The following is a 20,859-nucleotide window of genomic DNA, read 5'->3' as shown; positions in this document are numbered from 1 at the left end:
AAAAAAAAAAAAAAAAAAGACAAGAGTCATTGCTTAAAGACTTAGCCTACAAGAAATTCTAAAGAGTCTCCTTCAGGCTGAAAAGAGAAGGCATGAGACAGTAATTTGCTTTCACTTGAAGGAAAACATACAGGTAAGCTAACTACATAGGTAATTGTAAAAATCAGTAGTGTACATTTTCTTTCTAATTCCTCCCCCCATTTGATATAAAAGACCACTGCATAAAACAGATTATAAACCCATATTTATGAGCATGCTATTTATAAAGAAGTACTTGATGACAAAAATAGAGAAATTCTGTAGGAGTGAAGTTTGTGTCCTACTGAAATGAAATTGGTATTAATCCAAACTGGGTTGTTATAAATTAAAATGTGCAACCACTAAATTGGAAAAATGGTATAGTAAAGAAAAATGGTATCGTTAGAAAAAATATATAGTGAAAGAAATGATAAAAGAGAATTAATGTGGTACAATAGCAAAATTAAGATCTTTAGTTAAAAGGCAGAGGTTTTCAGAATACATGAAAACATAGGATCAGCTATTGATTCAGACACAAAGTGGGTGAAAGGAAAGGATGAAAAATGCATCAGTAACTAAATATGCAAACAGTAACTAAAAGAGAGAGCTTGAGTGGCTGGGCTGAAATCAGATTAAAGAGATGTATGACAAACATTGTTATGAGAGGTAAACAAGGACATTATATAATGATAAAGGGGTCAGTCTATGGGAGTAACAATTATAAACTTGTTTGCACCCAGCAACGGAACCTCAAAATACATGAAGCAAAACATGGGAGGATTGAAGGGAAATATAGTTTAATAAAGGTCGAAATTTCAGAACCCTACTTCAGTACTGGATGGAATGACTAGACAGAAGAACGTCAAGGAAATACGTGACGTGAACACTCTAAACCACCTAGACCTAACAGACTTACAAAGCATTCTACCCTACAACAACAGAACACACATTCTTAAGTGCACATGGAGCAGTGTTTTGGATAGGCCATATATTAGGCCACAAAACAAGTCTTGGTGTATTTAAAAACTGGAATCCTACAGAGTATGTTGTCTGACTGCAAATACAGAAACCTGGAAAATTCATAAGTATGTGGAAATGTCATAAAACACTTAGTTTAAAACTACTGAAACTATCTTGAACTAGTCATACTTAGTGAGAAGTGTGTGTGTGTGTGTGTGTGTGTATTTTTTTAGATCACAGAGAAATACACTATAAGTTTTGATTCATATGCTTGAAAATTTAAGGAGAGGTTCGGTATTTGTAATGAATGTTCTAGTTATTAGACATGTGTGTTATCCCTGGCTTTTGTTCTTTGATATTTGATTAAACATTTTATGGTCCTATGAAAAGAGCATATGATCCAAAAATGTATTGTATGAATTTTTTCTTTTAGACCAACTTTTCTGATTATTTCGTTGGTGGAGTAAAAAGTTTGGCCTATATTCTCCACGTATGAAAGCTAGATGGCACTTACAGGCTCAGATGTATACTTAATGCTACATTGCTTTATATAGGGAAAAAATTATTGGGTATTTTCCATTAATAAGCTTCTTCACTGCTCGTTTGATAACATCATCAGCTGTTAAGTGAGAATGATCCATGATCGTTACTAAAATATACCGCGTCATGGATCAGTCATAATGGTACTTTAATATCTTTCATTAGTGCAATGATGAGAAAATGTTAAAACTAACTTTAAAAATCTTAAAAACTATCCTTCCCTTGGAGTTAGCGTTGAGAACTTTTTTATGTAATTAATGCTTATTCATTTATTTTTCTCATTCTGTTCCTTTTCATTGTTAGCTGCAGGAGTTTGAATAAGTTTTAGAGAAGCAACATCTTTTTTCTGTTGGGGAAAATTCAAGGTTAGTGTGGTTAACACTAGCCTTTTGCATGGATGTGAAAAGAGACACATTTTCACAGAACAACATTTTCGTGCATGTACGTCCGAAGTTTTTCACACATTTACAAAGGAATTTGGCCAAAAGTTAAAGTTGAAATTTGTGGTACGTGTTAATTTGTTTCAGGAGAAGGAAGCCAACACCGTTTCGGAGCCCTGAATATTGTTGGAACTCCATCTGTTGCTCAGATTGGAATTTCAGTGGAATTATTGGACAGTTTGGCTCAACAGACTCCAGGAGGCAGTGCTGCTGTATCATCAGTTGACTCATTCACTCAGGTAATGCAATATCAGGTAATGATACAGGCAGTGCTGCTGTATCATCAGTTGACTCATTCACTCAGGTAATGCAATGCACATTTCATTATTTTCTAAAAGAATTTTAAAACCCAGTTCTGTACTTTAAAAATCAGCTTCATGGTAGAAAACATGTAAAAATGAAGGTGAATACATATGACATAAGTTAGTGGCTTCTGTGGATAATTAAACTCGTCTGCTTTCTTCCCTAGGTACTTTTAAAATTTGTAAAACTTTGATGAGACTTGTGTGTATAGTGATGAAATAGCTCAAAGCAATTTAAACATCGGACTAAATATTAACTTTTTTCCCCTCCCACAGTGAGTAGACTAAGATGTAGGTGTATAGTTGTGAATTTTGTAAGCAAGATTCTTTTATTCAAGGAGCCAATACTGATATAAGTCCATGATGATTGGCTTGTTTTTCAAATGTTTCTTTTTGAGAGAGCACGTGTGAGGGAGGTATGGAGAGAGAGAAGGGACAGAGGATCCGAAGCTGACTCCTCCCTGACCGCAGCAAGCCTGATGCGGGGCTCGAATTCATGAACCAGGAGATGATGCCCTGAGCCTGAGGCTGGACTCTCACTCAACCAGCTGAGTCACCCAGGTACCTGTATGATGCTTACTTTTAACATCTGTATGACAAAAGGCTAAAGGGGAGAATGGTGTAGGCAAAAGAGGAGCTAATACAGAAGCCCCGAGGTAGAAATCTGTTGTTTAAAAAATAATAGGAAGGAAGGTCTTTGTGGCTTGAGTCCAGTGAACAAGGGTGAGAGATGGGAGTAATTGGGGAGGTAGACACACGATAAAATCATGGCACTTTATTGGCTTTTATAAGGACTTTAGCTTATATTCTGTTTGGAAAAGAAGACATGAAAGAGTTTTGAGAAGAGTAAAAGGATCCAACTTACATTTTAAAAGGGTCACTTTTGCAGTTTTGGAGAGACATTGGAGTGGGGAGGAGGAAGATCGATTAGGAGGCTCTTATGAAAATCTAGATGAGAGGGGATAATGACGTGAACCAGTGAAGTCTTGGAAGGTGGATGTGAAGGTGATTACAAGTACTGGCATATCTTGTTTTATCGCGCTTTCTTGTAGTGCCCCTCACAGATACTGGATTTTTTTTATATGTTGAAGGTTTGTGGCAGCCCTGAATGGAGCAGATCTGTCAGCACAATGGTCCCAACAGCATTGCTCACTTGATGTCTCTTTGAACATTTCGGTCATTCGTGCAATATTTCAAACTTTTTTGTTACTGTATTTGTTACGGTGCTCTCTGATCAATGACCTTTGGTATTACTATTGTAATTGTTTTGGGGCGCCATGAACTGTGCCCATAGAAGATGGAGAACATAATCGCTTAGTGTTGTGTGTTTTCTGACTGCTCCACCTAGCAACTATTCCCCCATCTTTCTCCCTCTCCTAGGGTCTCCCTATTCCCTGAGACAACAGTGTTGAAATTAAGCCAATTAATAACCCTACCATGGCCTCTAAGGGTTCAAGTGAAGAGAAGAAACAATCTGTGAGGCTGACTTCATTGTTGTCTTCTTTTAAGAAATTGCCTCAGCCATGCCAGTCTTCAAAAACCACCACCCTTGATCAGTCAGCAGCCATAACATTGAGGCAAGACCCTTCATCAACAGAAAGATTATGACTCTCTGAAAGCTCAGATGATGTTTAGCACTTTTGAGCAAGAATGTATTTTTTAAGGAAGCTATGTACATTTTGTCCGACATAAGGGTAGTGCATACTTAACAGGCTACAGTGTAGTATAAACATAGTTTTTATCTGCACTAGAAAACCAAAACTTTCAGTTGACTCACTTTACTGCACTGGTCTGGAACTGAACAGCATTATGTCCGAGGTGATGATAATTTGAAGGTGGAACCAGTAGTGTTTCGTGGTGTGGATCACATGTAAGGTCTAAGATTAATGAGAGTCATCAACTGTGGCCCAAGGATGTTGCACACAGGAATACTGCACACAAGTATGAACAGGAGAGGAATCAGGAGTTGGATTTTGGTTGTACTAAGTTTGGGATGCCTGTTAGACATCCAGCTGCAGATGACCAGTCTGCAGTTCAAGAGAGAGGTCTGGGACACAGATCCAACTGTGGGAGTCATCAGTGTAGAGATAGGATCTAGAGTTTTGTAGGATTGTGGTTACTAGAGACATAACTATAAATAGAAAATTTGAGCCCAAGGCCATTTCAAATTTGAGAAGGTTAAGAAATGAAGAGAGAGAAAAAGAGCATTCAGGTAGGAGAAGACCCCAAGATGAGTGTTGTGGCAGCCAAGCAAAGACTGGTTTTTAAGAAGGAAGTATCAGCTGTAGCCTTGCCAGTGGGTTGAGTGGAAGTCTAAGAGGTAACCACTAGATTCAGCAAGATAGAAGCCATTAAAGAGGTGGATAAGAGTTCAGGATGGTAGTGAGGGAGTTTGGAATGAGTTGGAGAGGAGGAGGTGGAAACAGTAGTGAGTATAGAGGACTCTTGATGAGTATAGTTGTGGAGGACAGCAGATAAATGGTTTGGTCGCTTGAGGGGTCTGTGGGTACAAGGAACTTTGTCTTTGTTTTTACTACTTTTAATGGGAGATATTACATCAGAATACTACAGAAACGTTTTTAATTAAAAATATTCCGGTCTAAGTGGAATATTTGGTAGCATTCGTTAATTTCTTCATTATTAACTTTCAGTTCACGCAAAACATGTTGGACAAATTCTACAGTTTTGTTTCCTCATTTGTTGTGTCTCCGGCCCAGATGACACCAAGTCCATCTGAAGTGTTTCTATTCCAGCAACTGTGGTTCTGAAATGGTATGGGAACCTTTGTATCTCGAATATGAAGGCTTTTAGTAACTATATATATTTTTTGCCTCTGAAGGTATTTCTTCTTTGACTTTTAAACATATTCTTTTACTGTGAACATCAGCATACATTCACAGTGGCATGCCGTGAAAAAGTGTACTCTGGAGTTCATGGTAAGGAATGTTCTTAGCCTGAATATTCTATTATATAGTAGCCATTGAATTGATAAAGTCCGGAAACTACAATTGCCTGTATTTAGGGACCACAATTAAGGATTGTAAATTTCTATATATTTTAAATTATAAGTAACCATAGTGGAGCCTCGAAATACAAAGGAAAGTTTTTTCATAAGTTTAGAAAGTCTTGGTCTACCGTAGACTTGTATAAGGCATCAGGGTGGTTTCTATTGCATCCTCTACTTGATGATTAATCAAATTTATTTCTTAGCTTTCCCATATTTCTGGTTTATATGTATTCTTTTTGCCTTCAACATCCCAGTGGTGGGATGCATAAGGAGGATTTGTTGAGCAATGGTAGAATGGTGTAGCCTGGAGAGCCCTGGAAGGTATTAGGTTTGAGATCTGTTAAAATGTAGGTATGTGGCCTTGAGCAAATTCTTCCTCTCTACTGATAATGTATGACATGAGGGAGGAGGAGATAGATTTGATTTTTTTCTGAGGTCGCTTCTAGCTGTCATATTTGCAGAAGGTCAAAATTTATTAAAATATACTATGATTTGTGCTCTCTGTTACAGACCAGTCATACTTAACTCACAATGCTTGCTGTCCTTTTATGAGAATAATTAAACTTCCAGATTAATTTTTTAGCTTTTTGATCTCAGCTTTTTAGAAGTGACGTTGCAAGTTGTTTGCTTTTTAATAAGTCATTTGGTAGAATACAAAAGATCTTAATTTTCCTGTAAATATGTTTTGCTTTTTTAGGTGTGAAAACTTTCAAAGACGACCAGCACAGAACCCTTTCTTTTGGAGATCATAGTTTGAATAAGATAATTTTTGATGGATTCTGACATTTGTCGTGCTTTGAAGAGAAATGTCTCCATGTAAAAGTGTGAAGTCAAAAGGATCATGAAACCTAAGTTTAAAACCTGCTTATTGACTGCAGCTTAATTATAATCTCCATAAAACATTAAAAACATGGAACATTACAATATGTACTCATCAATGAAGTTTTCCCTTAGCTTAAAATATTCAGATACGAAATACTTTGTCATGGCTAGGATTCATTTTTTGCTGAAAAATAAAGCATATTCACAACAATGCTGTGCCAAATGCCATTGCATTTATAATTTTTCATTGATTTTTATAGTGGCTTGCTAGAGGAATTAACTTAAAATCAACTCTATCAGAGTTTCGGAAAAGCATATCAAATGTACATTCTTACCTATGGGGAAGTTATTTTTAGTTAGTATTTCTTAAAGATTACAAGTTTTTCCACTAACACGGGTCGGTTAGCAGTTTTATATCTGCAAATCCATACACATTTATTTGTTTAATCAAATTGCCATGGTTAATCATGATGAGGTTTTATTCAATGCTGGTAATGTTGTGAGGCATTTGTGTGTAGAATGTAGTATTTAATTCCTTTGCCTATTAAGGTAAAGCCATTGCATCTCCAAAAGGGAACCCTTGGCTCATTTACACTGGTGCCATCGACTGACCAAAACCCAGCAAGATCTCACGTGTCATCAAAGCTAGGTTCATTAGCTAGCTGCACCAAAGGAGTCAGACACCAGAGGAACTGCGAGTGTCTCCAGAGGAAGGGTGCATATAGGAATTCGGGGCCTCTAGTTAGTTTTTAACATTTTGGGAAGGATTCGTAAAAATTAGGAAACTGCAGAGTTGCTAGTACAGTCAGTGTCCTTAGAACGCTTGACTATGCAGAGTTATCCTTAGATTGGTTTGTGGTCTTATCTTGAAACATGTACCTGATTGAGCGAGCAATAATAGTTTGAGCTGAGGCAACTTCTTGTGTTGTCAAAGTCTGGTAGACTTTCACGTTATGCACGTTGTTCATATGTGCAAATTGTACTTTCTATTTGTTATTTATTTTTAAATTTATATCCTAGGTAGCAATAATGATTTCAGGAGTAGATTCCGGTGACTCATCCCCTGTGATCCCACCAACAAGTGTCTTCCTTAATGGCCCTTGCAGTTTCTCTTTCAGTTTGTAATTCTCTTCTGGCCTTTATTTGGTCTGTGTTGAATGATACACCATTATCTTCTGAAGTTGTGATCAAGCCAGATTAGCATTGCTCTTTACTGGGTTATCATTGCGTATCAAGAATCTAATGGTAGTCTTCAGTCTCAGGTCTTCATGCTAATAACGGTTTTTGTTGTTAAATCCTGCAACTTGACATTGGCTGCACAACAGCGTTTAAGACTCAGAGCAGAAAGCATCTACCAGTTGTAACAAAATTACCAACAGCAACGTGATTATTCTTCTCCTAGAATGCAAAGCCAGGAGCCTAGGTTGCAAAATGCAAGCTACAGAAACATATCTCTAAGTCCAGCTGGGTCTATTCTATAGAGTCAGGTAGGGAGCTTCTTTCTTTAGCTTAGTCAAAGACCTTTGAACCTGTCAAGTCATCTTTATAGATCTTTATATATACTATAATAAATGCAAATTGCCCCTTGGCTTGCCAAGAGGAAATAAACCATGCGATTTCCCTGACACTCCTGGGTAATGAATTGAAACTGGTTTGTTGGGCTTCCACAGCCTGGGTTAAAACTCGAACCACTTTTCCTAGTCATATTCAAGAGAGTTTGCGTTTTTTGAGCGCTCTCCTGAGTAGCCAATTCCTGCTTCATTTTGGAAGTCTCTGGTTATCTTTCCCAAGTAAACATGCTACTCTGGATATGAAAGGGCTTTATATAACTGAAAGCTTCAATATCACCTGGCAAAAGCCTGGTGTAGACCGAAGTAATCCCTGGTGACGTACAGAGAAGATTAGGGATATAAATAATATTTTATCACAACAGAAATGAGCCATTCATTGTTTCCTTGAAGGGGGCACATGTCACTGGAGTTTAGTTCCTGCTTAGAAGTCTGGAAAATCTTTGGAGAAATGATTAGTGCCATGAGAAGAGCTGCAGCATTCGTTCCCTTCCCTGGTATGTCTGGTTCTGCTGACATTGCTCTTATGTAATGATAACAGAAGCATTTTGTTGCCTTGGAGTCCTCTTTTCAGTTTTTACAAAATGAAGGCCAGGGCTACTAATGAGAGGAAAATTCAAGTATCAAAAGAGACCTTTGGGAAGTAATTGATCTCAGGAGTTTAAAGGAACAGCTCTTCCATCTTTTACGGTGGAATTTTACAAGTGCAAAGAGTAGCTGTGGTCTGAGAAAACTATACCATGGAATGGGAAACAAGTTTTGCATTTCTTCAGGTGGCCCCAAAAGACTATAAGGATTGAGAATAAATGATATAGATATCTAAGAGCATTTGGGGAAACTTTAGGATTCTTCTCTAGGAGATTCCAAGCAATAAGCAGAGAGGGAAAAAGAGCAAGATATCAGAAAATTAGTCGTGTTGTTTTCCCCTGGGCAGAAGCAGTTGTCATCTGCCTGACCTGAGGGTTTATGGTGAGGTAGTCTTCCTTTAAAGATCATGCATCCAGAGAATCCCTGAGAAGCAGTGGCTAAAAGTCTCCTGATGGAGTGGTTGTCCAGCTGTCGGGAGAAGACATGTTATTTAGTTGGGAAACATGAATCCAGGAATCATTGTCGTGGACTTCAGCTGCCATGCTACTTCTAATATCTGATCGGCTTCTTTTTCATTGAAGGCAGTTTTTCTTTGATGTCTCTTCCAGAAGACCAAATTAGCTGAAGATTGAGGATGTTACGGACAGTGATGTTTTTGTAGAATGGAGAGTTGAGTTCACTATTGAGGTACAGCACAATATAGGACGATTATAAACTGTTACTACCAGACAGCATAGGTATTACGGATGACGACAGTTTTCTAGGCCTCTAATTTATCTCACAAAGTATATCCGTTTTTGAGACAAAAACCTATGATACAAAGGTTATTATTACCAGTCTTACAGAACCGTGAGTATGTTTCTTTCTATCTGCATTGCATACAGTCATTTACTTTGGTGTGAGTGTGTGTGTTCTCAGGAAATGTGCATGTTGAGATCCTAATGCCCCGTGGGATGGCATTAGGGCCTTTGGGAAGGGATTAGGTCATGAGATTAGTGCCCTTACAAGAGAGCCCCCAGAGAGTTCCTTTGCCCCATCCACTATATTTGGTGTATAGACATTTATAATTGTTACCTCTTCCTGATGGATACACCTTGTAATTATTATCTCATGCCCTTCTTCATCCCTTGTTCTTGTCTTTACTTTAAAGTCCAGTTTGTCTGATATAAGTATAGCTACTCCAGCTTTTTTTTTGACTTCCTGTAGCCTGATAGATATTTCTCCATCCCCTTAGGTTCAATCTGAGGGCGTCCTCCTGTCTAAAATGCGTTTCATGTAGACAGCAAATAGATGGATTTTGTTTTTTTTTTTTTATCCATTCTGCTACCTATATCTTTTGATTGGGGCATTTAGTCCATTTACATTCAGTGTTATTATTGAAATATATGGGTTTAGAGTCATTGTGTCCTTTGTGGGATTCATGCTTGTGGTGTGTCTCTCCTTGCAACATTTCCCTCAGAGAGTCCCGCTCAGGATTTCTTATAGAGCTGGTTTAGTGGTGACAGATTCTTTCCATTTTTGTTTCTTTGGAAAGACTTTTATCTCTCCATCTATTCTGAATGTCAGGCTTGCTGGATAGAGGATTCTTGGCTGCATATTTTTTTCTGTTCATCACATGGAAGATCTCCTGCCATTCCTCTCTGACCTGCCAAGTTTCAGTAGATAGATCTGTCACCACTCTGATAGGTTTCCCTTTGTATGTTAGGGCCCTTTTCTCCCTAGCTGCTTTCAAAATTCTCTCTTTGTCCTTATATTTTGCCATTTTCAGTATGATATGTTGTGCAGAAGATCGATTCAAATTCCACCTGAGGGGAGTTCTCTGTGCCTCTTGAGGTTCAACGTTAACTTCCCTCCCCAGGTTGGGGAAGTTCTCTGCTATAATTTGTTCCAGGACTCCTTCAGCACCTTTCCCTCTCTCTTCCTCTTCTGGGATTCCTAGGATACGGATATTGTTCCGTTTGATTGTATCGCTGCGCTCTCGAACTCTTCTTTCGTGTTCCTGGATAAGTTTAACCTTTTTTTTCTCAGTTTCTTCCTTTTCTATAATGGTGTCTTCTAAGTCACTTATTCTCCTTTCTGCCTCTTCAGTCCGTGCATTGGACGCCTCCAGTTTATTATGTATCTCCTTTATCGCATTTTTAAATTCATCAAAACTATTTTTAAGCTCCATGGTGTTTGTAGCCATAGTTTGTCTGATGTCCTCCATGCTTTTTTCAAGCCCAGCGATTAATTTTATGATTATTGTTCTAAATTCTTGTTCAGTTATGTTGCTTATTTCTGTTCTGAGCAGTGCTTTAGCTGTCAATTCTTCCTGGAATTTCTTTGGAGGAGAGCTCTTTCGTTTTGTCATTTTGATTAGCTTTCTATCTCTAGTTAGTTTTAAAAGCTTTTTATGCCCTCTGCACCTGTGAGCGCTGCTGCACCAAAGAAGGCTCTTTGACTGTCCAGGGCCTATCCGTGAGGAAGGTGTTCTTTGAATGGGATCTCTTGGTCTCTCTTCTTGAGACCTTGGTTATTTTATTTTCCTACTCGTAGTGCTATTTGGGACTCTCCACCATGTGTACTTTGGCTTGTTTCTTAAGGTAGCTGCTATAAGGTTTTCTCAGTGGACACTGTTTCCTTTTCGTCCCAAACTCCTGGATTGTTTAGGGTTCCTATGGCTTCAGGCCTTCTCTGTGCAAGATATGGGGGCGAGTGCAATGTACGGAGTTCCCTACTTCTCCGCCGTCTGCCCTCTCCTCCAAAGTGTTTCTTTTTCTTAATGTTTATTTATTTGACAGAGACAGAGACAGAGAGAGTGTTGCGCACAAGCAGTGAAAGGGCAGAGAGAGGGGGAAAGAGGTTCCGAAGCAGGATCTGCTTGAACAGCAGAGAGCCTGATGTGGGGCTCAAACTCTTGAACCACAAGATCAAAGCCTGAGCCGAAGTTGGATACTTAACCAACCGAGCCACCCAGGTGCCCCAAAATGTATTTCTTGTTAGGAATTTTATTTACCTCAAATAGTAAGCTATATTATGAGGATTAATTTCTCTTCTGGGACTACTCACTCTAATCTACATTAGAAGTGTCTAATCATCCTGCTGGCATTTGCCCCTTTCTTTTTCTGGTTTGCATTTAAAAGGTCCCTCACGTGGGCGCCTGGGTGGCTCTGTTGGTTAAGCTGTCAAGCCTCAGACTTCAGCTCTGGCCTTGATCTCACAGTTGCTGGGTTCCTGCCCTCTGTCAGGCTCTGTGCTGACAGCTAGCTCAGAGTCTGGAGCCCGACTTTGGATTCTGTATCTCCCTCTCTGTGTGACAATCCCCTGCTCGCTCGCTCTCTCTCTCTCTATCTCAAAAATAAACTTAAGAAAACATTAAAAATATTAAAAAGTCCCTCACCTTAACTGGACATTGCTCTGCTTAAGCTACCTGACTAATTGAAGCTAGGATTTTAGTGTTTCTCCTTAATGCTCAAGTTGATTCTCTGATGATGGAATGGGAGAATGTATAGCCTAATTTTATGCCACCACACTCGTCTGACTTTTGGTTGTTTTACAAACTTGTAAGCAAACAAGACCACAGGTATTGGCTTGAGATGACTTAAGGAGAAGGAAGTTATTGGAAGCCTGTTAGGAAGCTTATAGAGTAATGGGAGCTGGGAGGCTCAGACTTGGAAACGGGCAAGAATCAAGGGGCTGTGGGGGGCGTTTGGAACCCTGGCACTTATCCTAACGTAGGATAGTGAGGAGGGCCTGCCATCCCCGCAGTGCACATCTTCCACGGGTTTCTGTTGTTTCTGACACCGCCTAACAGTCTGAGCCCAAGAAAGAGCATCTGATAACGAAGCTTGGGTCACATACCTGGTCTCTGGCTCTGTGACTTAAGGAGGGCAAGGATCTGTTTCTTTCAGCTTCAGGAATGGAATGTGGTCGCTAGGAATTACTTCCCAAGATTACACACAGTCTGGATGTATGCATTTCAGAAGGAAACTTGGATGCTCCCAGGGCTGTCAAACCAAAGCAAATACCAAGTAGAACTGTGTTTTCACCTGGACCAGTTGAAATGTAGGAGAAAGGGATTGAGACGTGAGACTGTGAGGAAATAGGGAGGAGGGTAAAAAGAATGAAGAGCAGGAAACATTCACGCAAGAAAATTATGTTTTGGTAATAGGTACGTCAACATACAAGTCATCGTGGCTCTGTGTGTGTGTGTAACATGACCTTGAAAGCTCTCTGAAAGCTTAGAGTATGGAAAGCACATCTCGGTGATGTAGGATAGTCACTCTCTTTCGCCACTGGAGGATGCTTTCTGTCTGAATAGTATGCTGTGGATTCTGGGGATATTCCCAATCGTCCACTGTTTACAAAGTGCTTTTATGTAACAGTCATTCCGGAAATATTGAGTTGCTGTAGTAGATGAGAAATGTGAGCTCACGTGAGAGAGACACCTAACCAACCTGTACCGGTAGGGAGGCCAAGGTTTCCTAATACCAGCTCAAGCTTGGGCACTAGGACCTGACAGAAGTTAAAAGGAGAATTCAACTTTCGATAGAACTACCAAAGAGGTAGAGAGGCTTAAGAAAGCACAGTGCCTTCTAGGAATCACAAATGGTGCAATGGGAATGGAGCGAGGGAGAATATTATAGGTCGAGGAAACAAGATAAACAAAGGTGTCCAAAATGTGTGCATAAGTTTAGATTCAACTATGGCTATTTAATTGTTTAGCTTGTTATCTCGCTCATCTCAATTTTGCATCCCATGGCCTGAACTCGAACAAGTGAGCTATCTGTTTGGAATAATTGCTCTGAATCTGTGCCCTGGAGTTTCCATGGCTTTCCTTAGCCAATTCTTGTTTTCCAACTTCCTCATTTTTCCTTCCTTTCTTTTTCTGTGCTAGAGCTGTGTTAGTAGAGACTTATTGCAAAACAAGTGTTGTATTCCAATACACAGAACCTCAGATGCTTATAGGGACACCTACACTGTAGATATAGAAGAATATGAAAATAATCTATACCCGATAGTGCCGATGTATTCATTCTGCTTATATGTTATTCATTGATTGTAGCAATTATTATTGTGTCCATACGATATGTCAAATGTTGTGTTAGCATTTTCCATATCTTATCTCATTTAATCCCTAATATAACATGGAGTTGCATGATTCCCAGTTTACTGATGATGAAACTAAGAATCAGAGTAATGAAGTCTCTTGCCCAAGGTTTTCAGACCAAAAATTAAAGGCCTCGGACCTATTTTCCATCAAATATTACCTTGTCTCACTTCTTTGTATCATGCAGGTCTCTCTTCAAATGTAATCTCAGAGAAGTTGTTTCAAGGAGCCTCCTCAGTCTGTGTCCAATTGTGCCTATATTTCTTGGTAGTACTTAGGATTATATTATTTATATTCTGTCATTTGTATCTCCCACTAGACTATGATTCTTGTGAGTGTGAGCTCTTGGCTATCCTACTTACTGTTTATGATAACACTATTCATATATAGCCTGGCACATAATAAGGAGCTCTACAAATTTTTGCTGAAAGGTTGACTCTCAAAACCAAACTCTTACCCACTGTTCTGTGTAGTGTTTCGAATAGGTTAAGAAGATTGCATTTGTAAATGCCCTGATACCAAAGAGTGTGGTACACAGAGGTTGTGAATGCAATGTGCCAAATAAGTGAACGGCTGGTCCATACTTCTTTAAACTTAGATTTAATTTGCAAATGGTAAGGTCAGCCTTAAGTGTGTCTGTATTTTTACAGATATTCTATGCTTGTGTAACCACTAAGCAGCTCAAGATACAGAACATCTTTAGCCCCCGAGGGGCCTCTTGTATTATCTCCCAGTTGATATCCCATCTCCTAGAGGTAAGTTTTCTGACTCCTGTCACATACATTAGTTTGCTTGTTCTTGAGTTTTATATAAATGTAATCTGTAGTTTGTACTTTTGCATTTATCATCTTTTCTCTATGTTGTGTATTTCAGTAGTTTATTTTTTTTTGTAATTGTGTCACATTGCATTGTGTGAATACACCACAATTTATTTATCCATTTATCTTTTCTTTGTTTTTGAGACAGCCAGAGAGAGAGAGAGAGAGAGAGCCAGAGAGAGCAAGTACAAGATGGGAAGGAGCAGAAAGAGAGGGAGAGAGAGAGAGAGAGGATCCCAGGCAGATTCCTTGCTGTCAGCACAGAGCTCAACATGGGGCTCACAAAGTGTGAAATCATGACCTGAGCCAAAATCAAGAGTCAGATGCTTAACCAATTGAGCCACCCAGGTGCCCCCAACCTCCAATACCTTTTGATGGATGATGTTTAGAGTATTGCCAATTCTTAGCTATTAGGAATAAAGCTGCTATAAACATTCTTGGACAAATTTATATAGAGTTGCACACTCTCTATGCACACTGGGAGGATATATTTAGAAGTGGAATGACTGCACTATAAGGTACATGTTTGTTTAGCTTCTTTTCCTTTTTTCCTCTTGTATATCATGGAAATAATCCTTTATCAGATATATCATACATATATACTACAAACATATTCTTCCAGTTTGTAATTTGCCTATTCATTTTCCTGATGTGTTTTGATAAGAGAAGTTCTCACTTAAATGAAGTCAAAGTTATCAACTTTGTTTTTTAAAGTGAGCACTTTTTCTGTCATGTTTAAGGAATCTTTAGCTACCCCCAAATTTGTAAAGCTACTCTCCTTTGTTTTCTTCTAGAGACTTAGTGTTTAGCTTTTACATTAAGTTCCATGATCCACTTGAATTGATTTTTGGGTTTGGTGTGAGGTCGAGATTTATTGTTTTTTTCTGTATGAATCTGTAACTTTTGAAGCATCATCTAATGAAAAAGACTATTGTTTCCCTGACGAATCGCAGCGATGCTTTTGTTATAAACCAAACGAGTCTGTCTGTAGATGTGCATTTATAGACTCTGTTTGTTGCATTTATAGACACGATTTGCCTATCCTTGCACCAAAACACCACTGTCTGAATTGTGCACGTCCTGAATTCTGATAGTAAAAGTCTTCCAAGTGTTTCGTCTTCAAGATTGTCTTGGGTGGGGCGCCAGGGTTGCTAAATCGCTTAAGCATATTTGTCTTCTTGAAGTTGTCCCACAGTTTGCTGATACTCTGTCCATTTTGTTTCAGACATTTTCTTTCTGTATTTCATTATGGATTATCTTTGATGGCTATGTCTTCAAGTTCACTGATCTTTCCTCTGCCACTACTCCCCTCTAATATATTTTTCATCTCAGGTATTAGAGTTGTCATTTCTAGAAGTTACTTGGGATCTTTAAAGAAATATCTTCATTGTCACTACTTAACATGCTCAATCATGTTGAACATATGAAATACTAAAGTAATAACTGCTTTAATGTCTTTCGCTACTAATTCTGCTGTCTTTCAGGGGACCCTCTGAGGATCTCTCAGCAGCTCTCTCTATGTGTGTGTGTGTGTGTCCCCTCTCTCAGCACTGTGTCCTGAAAATGTCGTTCAGGCATTCGGCTGGGGTAATAGTTGGGCTTACCTCATTTTTCTCCCATTTCTCAGTGATTCGTTCGTTATATGATGCCTTATTTTGACTTTCTTGTCACATATTTTATTTCTACACGCTGTAAGCTTCATATGATGTTCTTGCTGCTCATTCTAGTTAATAAACTTTTATTTTTATTCTTTAATATACCATCCGTAGAGCTGCTCATTCTTTCCTGTACTTTCCTGTTACATTTAGGATCATTTTTCTTTCATCTGAAGTGCATTCTCAACTTTTCTCCTGACTTTATATGTCTGAGTAATTTTTAAAACTTTGTCTTTATTGTTAAATGATATTTCCTGACTATCATATTCTAGCTTTGTCGTTTTTTATTTCATATCTTTAAAGCTATCACTTCATTGTCTTGTGCTTTCATGTTTTTGTTGTGAAGTCAGTGGTATTTCTTGTCATTGTCTTTTTCTGTGGATGTTTTTAAGATTATCCTTTCATCTTTAGTTTCACTTTTTTGACTACGATGAACATAGAAGTAGTTTCCTTTAGGTAAAGTTTCCGTTTGGGATCACTAATCTTGAATCTATGATTAATATTGTTCATCAGCTTGGTAACTTCTCAGCCATCATTTCTCAAATGACTCTACCTTTCTTATTTTTTCTGCTCTCTATTCATAGAACTTCATTTGTCTCACATTTCTCTTACTCTCTTAGGTTCTTTGTTTTTAATGTTTATTTATTTTTGAAAGACAGAAGGGGAGAGAGAGACAGAGAGAGAGAGAGTATGAGCAAGCGAGGGGCAGAGAGAGGGAGACAGAGCATCTGAAGTGTGCTTGCACTGAGTACAGAGAGCCTAATGCTGGGCTTGAACTCATGAGTCATGAGATCAGGACCTGAGCTGAAGTCAGAAGCTTAACCAAGTGAGCTCCACAGGAACACATTTCTTAGGGTCTTTTTATCCATTTTTCTATCTGCGTTTCAATTTGGGTAATGTTAAGTTCATGAATTGTGGCAGTTGTTTCCAGACTCCTGTAAAATTCTCTGGTGACTTCTTTATGTTTTAGTATACTTGGGAATTATTTATTGAAGCTTGCTTCCTCAGAACTCTGGGGTTGTTCCTTAAAAACTTCCCATTGAGATATATTTTATGTTCAACCGACTAAACCCATTAAAGTGTAGATTTTGATGAGTTTGGACAGAGTTGTATCCTCCTGTGAAACTGCCACCATACTCAAGATACAGAATATCCCTATCACTCCCGAATGATTTCTTTCTCATGCCCCTTTGCATTTTATCTCTCTGTCTTATCCTAGCCCCAGCCAGTCACTGATTTGTTTGAGTAACTCTAAACTAGTTTACTTTTTCTAAAATTTTATATACATGGGTTCCCATAGTATGTACTCTTTGTGTCTGATTTCTGTCAGTTAATAGAATGATTTGGAGGTTCACCCATGTTGTTGCCTGTATCTGTAGTTCATTCTGTCTATGACTGAATAGTGTTACAGTGTATGGATAGGCTACCTATTGTTTATCCCTTTACCATTTGATGGGCACGTGGTCATGTCACACTTTTTCTGCTGTGAATACATCTGCAATGAATATTTATGTATAACACTGTGTGTGAACATGTGTTTTTATTTTTCTTAGCAGAAGTTGTAAGAAACTGCCAGTGTTTCAGAGTTCATTGAATCACTTTACATTCTCTTCTGCAAGATGTCAGTTCCAGTTGCTCCACATCTTTGCTAACACTTGGTGTGCATAGTCTTTTTAAAATTCTAGTCCTTCTGATGTTGTAGGGTTACCTCACTGTGGTTTTAATGCGTGTTTCCCTAGTAACCAGAGATGATAAGACTCTTTTTATCTGCTTACTGGCTATCCGCATATCTGCTTTTGTAAACGTATATTCAAATATTCTGTCCACTTTAAAATTTGAGCTGTCTTATTGAGTTTAGGAAGACTTAGCATATGTATATTCTGATCGGTGTTGGTGAGGATGTGAAGAAAGGGGAACCCTCTTACATTGTTGGTAGGAATGCAAACTGGTGCAGCCACTCTGGAAAACAGTATGGTGTTTCCTCAAAAAGTTACAAATAGAATCACCCTATGATCCAGTAAGTGTCCCACTAGGTATTTCCCCAAAGAATACAAAACTCCTAATTCTAAGGGATACATGCATCCTTGATGTTTATAGTAGCATGATTAACAATAGCCACATTATGGAAAGAGCCCAAATGAGCATCAAATGAGAATGGATAAAGAAGATGTCAGATACACACACTGCACACAATGGAATATTGCTCAGCCGTAAAAAAGAAAACTCTTTGCCATTTGCAGTGACATAGATGGAGCTAAAGGATATTATGCTAAGTGAAATAAGTCAGAGAAAGACAAATGTCATATGCATTCATTCATATGTGGAATTTAAGAAACAGAACGAACAAACATGGGGGGAAAAGAAACAAAAATGAATAAACAGAGTTTCAAGGATAGGGAACAAACCGATGGTTACTAGAGGGGAGGTGGCTGGGGGATATGTTAAGTAGGTAATGGGGATTCAAGAGGGTACTTGCCGTGATGAGCACCAGGGGTTCTATGGAAGTGTTGAATCACTAAATTCTATATCTGAAACTCATATTACACTGTATGCTAACTAACTGGGGTTTAAATAGAAACTGAAGGGGAAAAAGTATATTCTGTATGTCAGTTGCCAGATGTTTGTAATGTGAATATTTTTCCTGTCCTGTGTCTTTCTTTTTCATTTCCTAATGGTTTTTTTTTTTTTGAAGAAAAACTCTCAAATTATATGAAGTCCCATTTATCACCTATTGAGCTTCTATAAGTGTTGCTTTTTTATGTCCTAAGAAATATTTACTTAACCTGAAGATCACACGATTTCTCTCTTGTATTTTATTTTGGAAGCTTAATACCTTTTCCTTCTAGATTTAGTTCTGAAATCCATTTTAAATTAATCTTTGTGTGCTGTGGGAGGTGAGCTGGCTAACCTACTTAACACACATTGTTTAAAGTCATCTACATTTCAGTTCTGTCCAGGATTTGTTTATTGAACTGTGTTCTTCATTTAAAGAATAATATTCCTTTGCAGAATATACGTTTTGTTTTGCCTATGGAGAATGGCATAATATAACGGTGAAATTGGACAAGTAACTGTAAGTTTAGAATTTTTGGAAGCCAAAACATCTTTCTCATTTTCATTTTTCCCATTGCTTCTTTTCACACATGGGAATTGGGGGCACCTGGGTGGCTCAGTCGCTTAAGCGTCTGACTCTTGATTTTGGCTCATGTCATGCCCCACATGGGGCTCTGCACTGAAAGTATGGAGCCTGCATGGGATTCTCTCACTCCCTCTCTGCCTCTCTCCCCCTCTTGCTTGCTCTCTCTCTCTCTCAACATAAATCAATACTTCTTTTTAAAAAAGAACTATGTAATTAGGGCACCTGGGTGTCTCAGTCAGTTACGCGTCTGACTCCTGATTTCTGCTCAAGTCATGATCTCATGGTTCATGGATTCGAGTCCCACATCGGGCTCTGCACTGACAGTGCAGAGCCTGCTGGGTTTCTCTCCTCCTCTCTCTGCCCTTCCCCTACTCGTGCACTTTCTCTCAAAATAAATAAACTTCAGAAATAAAATAAAATATGGGAATTTCTTTTTGTAGTATTTGTTATCATTATTCCTATTTTTATCCATGAACAATGAAGCTCAGAAGTATAATTTTTTTCAGCCATACAAATTATGCTAACATTAGCTGTTAACTCAGGTTTTAATGCCAAATCTGTCATCTTAGCACATGTGAAATAGAAAAAAGTTAAAAAAGGTTTATATAAGAGGGGCAGGTCAGCTGATTAGAGCAAATAAACTTTCTGTTCACAAACAGATACTATTATATATGTGAGTATTCTTACCATATTTAGTATTTATTGAGTCACATCTATTAAGCATGAGAAAGTCCTATTGTCTGACTTTTATCCTGTTGATAGTCCAGGCAGAATGGTGACCGTGTGCTATTACTTGACTTGTTTTTAAATAGTCTGACGGGTTTGCTGTGCTTCTTTCTTGGTTGGTCCTTTCATAGCTTAGGCTCAAAATATTCCCATTTGTCACACAAATTCACCTTTCTTTCAACTGTCTTGGCTCTTTGCCATGTCACCTGTCACAGTTGATAAACAGCTGTCGCTGTCAGTGACGTTAATCATCCTGTGGCCAGCCTTCTCATGGGCAGTGCTCATCTGTTTAATAATTTGGTAGATTTCCTTCATCTCCCTCAGAAATTGTTCTGATTTCAGTTGCCATCTGACATATGGATCCTTTATGCCGTGTAATGAAATAGGGAGAATAGAATACTCTGTGAGTGTTTAGGTCATCATCTGATTCCAAGGCCTTCAGGAAACACATGCATCTTCCAAATAACCCCCAAATCTCTTTGCTTGCATTCAGACAAATCCTATAGTTTTAAGTAATGTTCCTCTTCTCTTACTCCCATTACATTGCCTTCATCCTTCTAACATAATAGGTAACATTCTGTATAATAGAGTTGCAGTACTCAAGCCCTTAATTTATACGATGTCAAATCTAAGTAAAGCTGAAGGAGAATACAATAAAACCTTGGATTGTGGGTAACTCATTCTGCGCGTGTTCCTCAAGATGAGCAAACATTTCTAAGAAATTTTAACTTGATAGGGACACCTAGGTGTCTCAGTGAAGCGTCTGACTTTGGCTCAGGTCATTGATCTTGTGGTTCGTGGGTTCGAGCCCACTGTTGGGCTCTGTGCTGACACCTCAGAACCTGGAGCCTGCTTCGGACTGTGTGTCTCTGCTTCTCTCCCTAAAAATAAATAAACATCAAAAATTAAAAATTGTAACTTGATAAGCAATGTCTTGCCATACAAGTGGCACATGACACGGGATGTCCCATGATCACTACTGAGTCAATGGTTCTTGAAATTCACTTTGATATACAAGCAATCTGGATTACAAGCATGTTTCCAGAATGAATTATACTCACAAACCAAGGTTTTCCTGGAATCTACATTGAAACATTTCAGTTTTAACAACTGGCCCTGTAGCACTTAGGATTTAGTTAGAGAAGTCGAAGCCCTCTGAATGATGAAGAATGTGGATTGTTATGGTC

At 38.5% G+C, this 20,859-nt stretch overlaps 1 protein-coding gene and 1 pseudogene across 1 annotated transcript in view; both read left to right on the top strand.

Annotated features, from left to right (window-relative positions):
* The window catches only part of LOC120227322, a 33,956-nt pseudogene extending 27,656 nt beyond the window's left edge, over window positions 1-6,300 (top strand).
* Window positions 6,301-18,864: 12,564 nt separating this feature from the next.
* The window catches only part of CCDC81 (coiled-coil domain containing 81), a 35,462-nt gene continuing 33,467 nt past the window's right edge, over window positions 18,865-20,859 (top strand). Inside the window, exon 1 of the mRNA XM_039225463.1 lies at window positions 18,865-18,880. The gene's annotated coding sequence lies outside the window, so the exon portion shown is untranslated. The remainder of the gene's footprint in view (window positions 18,881-20,859) is intronic.

This window comes from Hyaena hyaena, unplaced genomic scaffold (genome assembly GCF_003009895.1).
Source record: "Hyaena hyaena isolate Hyena2069 unplaced genomic scaffold, ASM300989v1 scaffold_2196, whole genome shotgun sequence".
NCBI lineage: Eukaryota > Metazoa > Chordata > Mammalia > Carnivora > Hyaenidae > Hyaena > Hyaena hyaena.
This window is presented reverse-complemented; position numbering and strand designations above follow the sequence as displayed.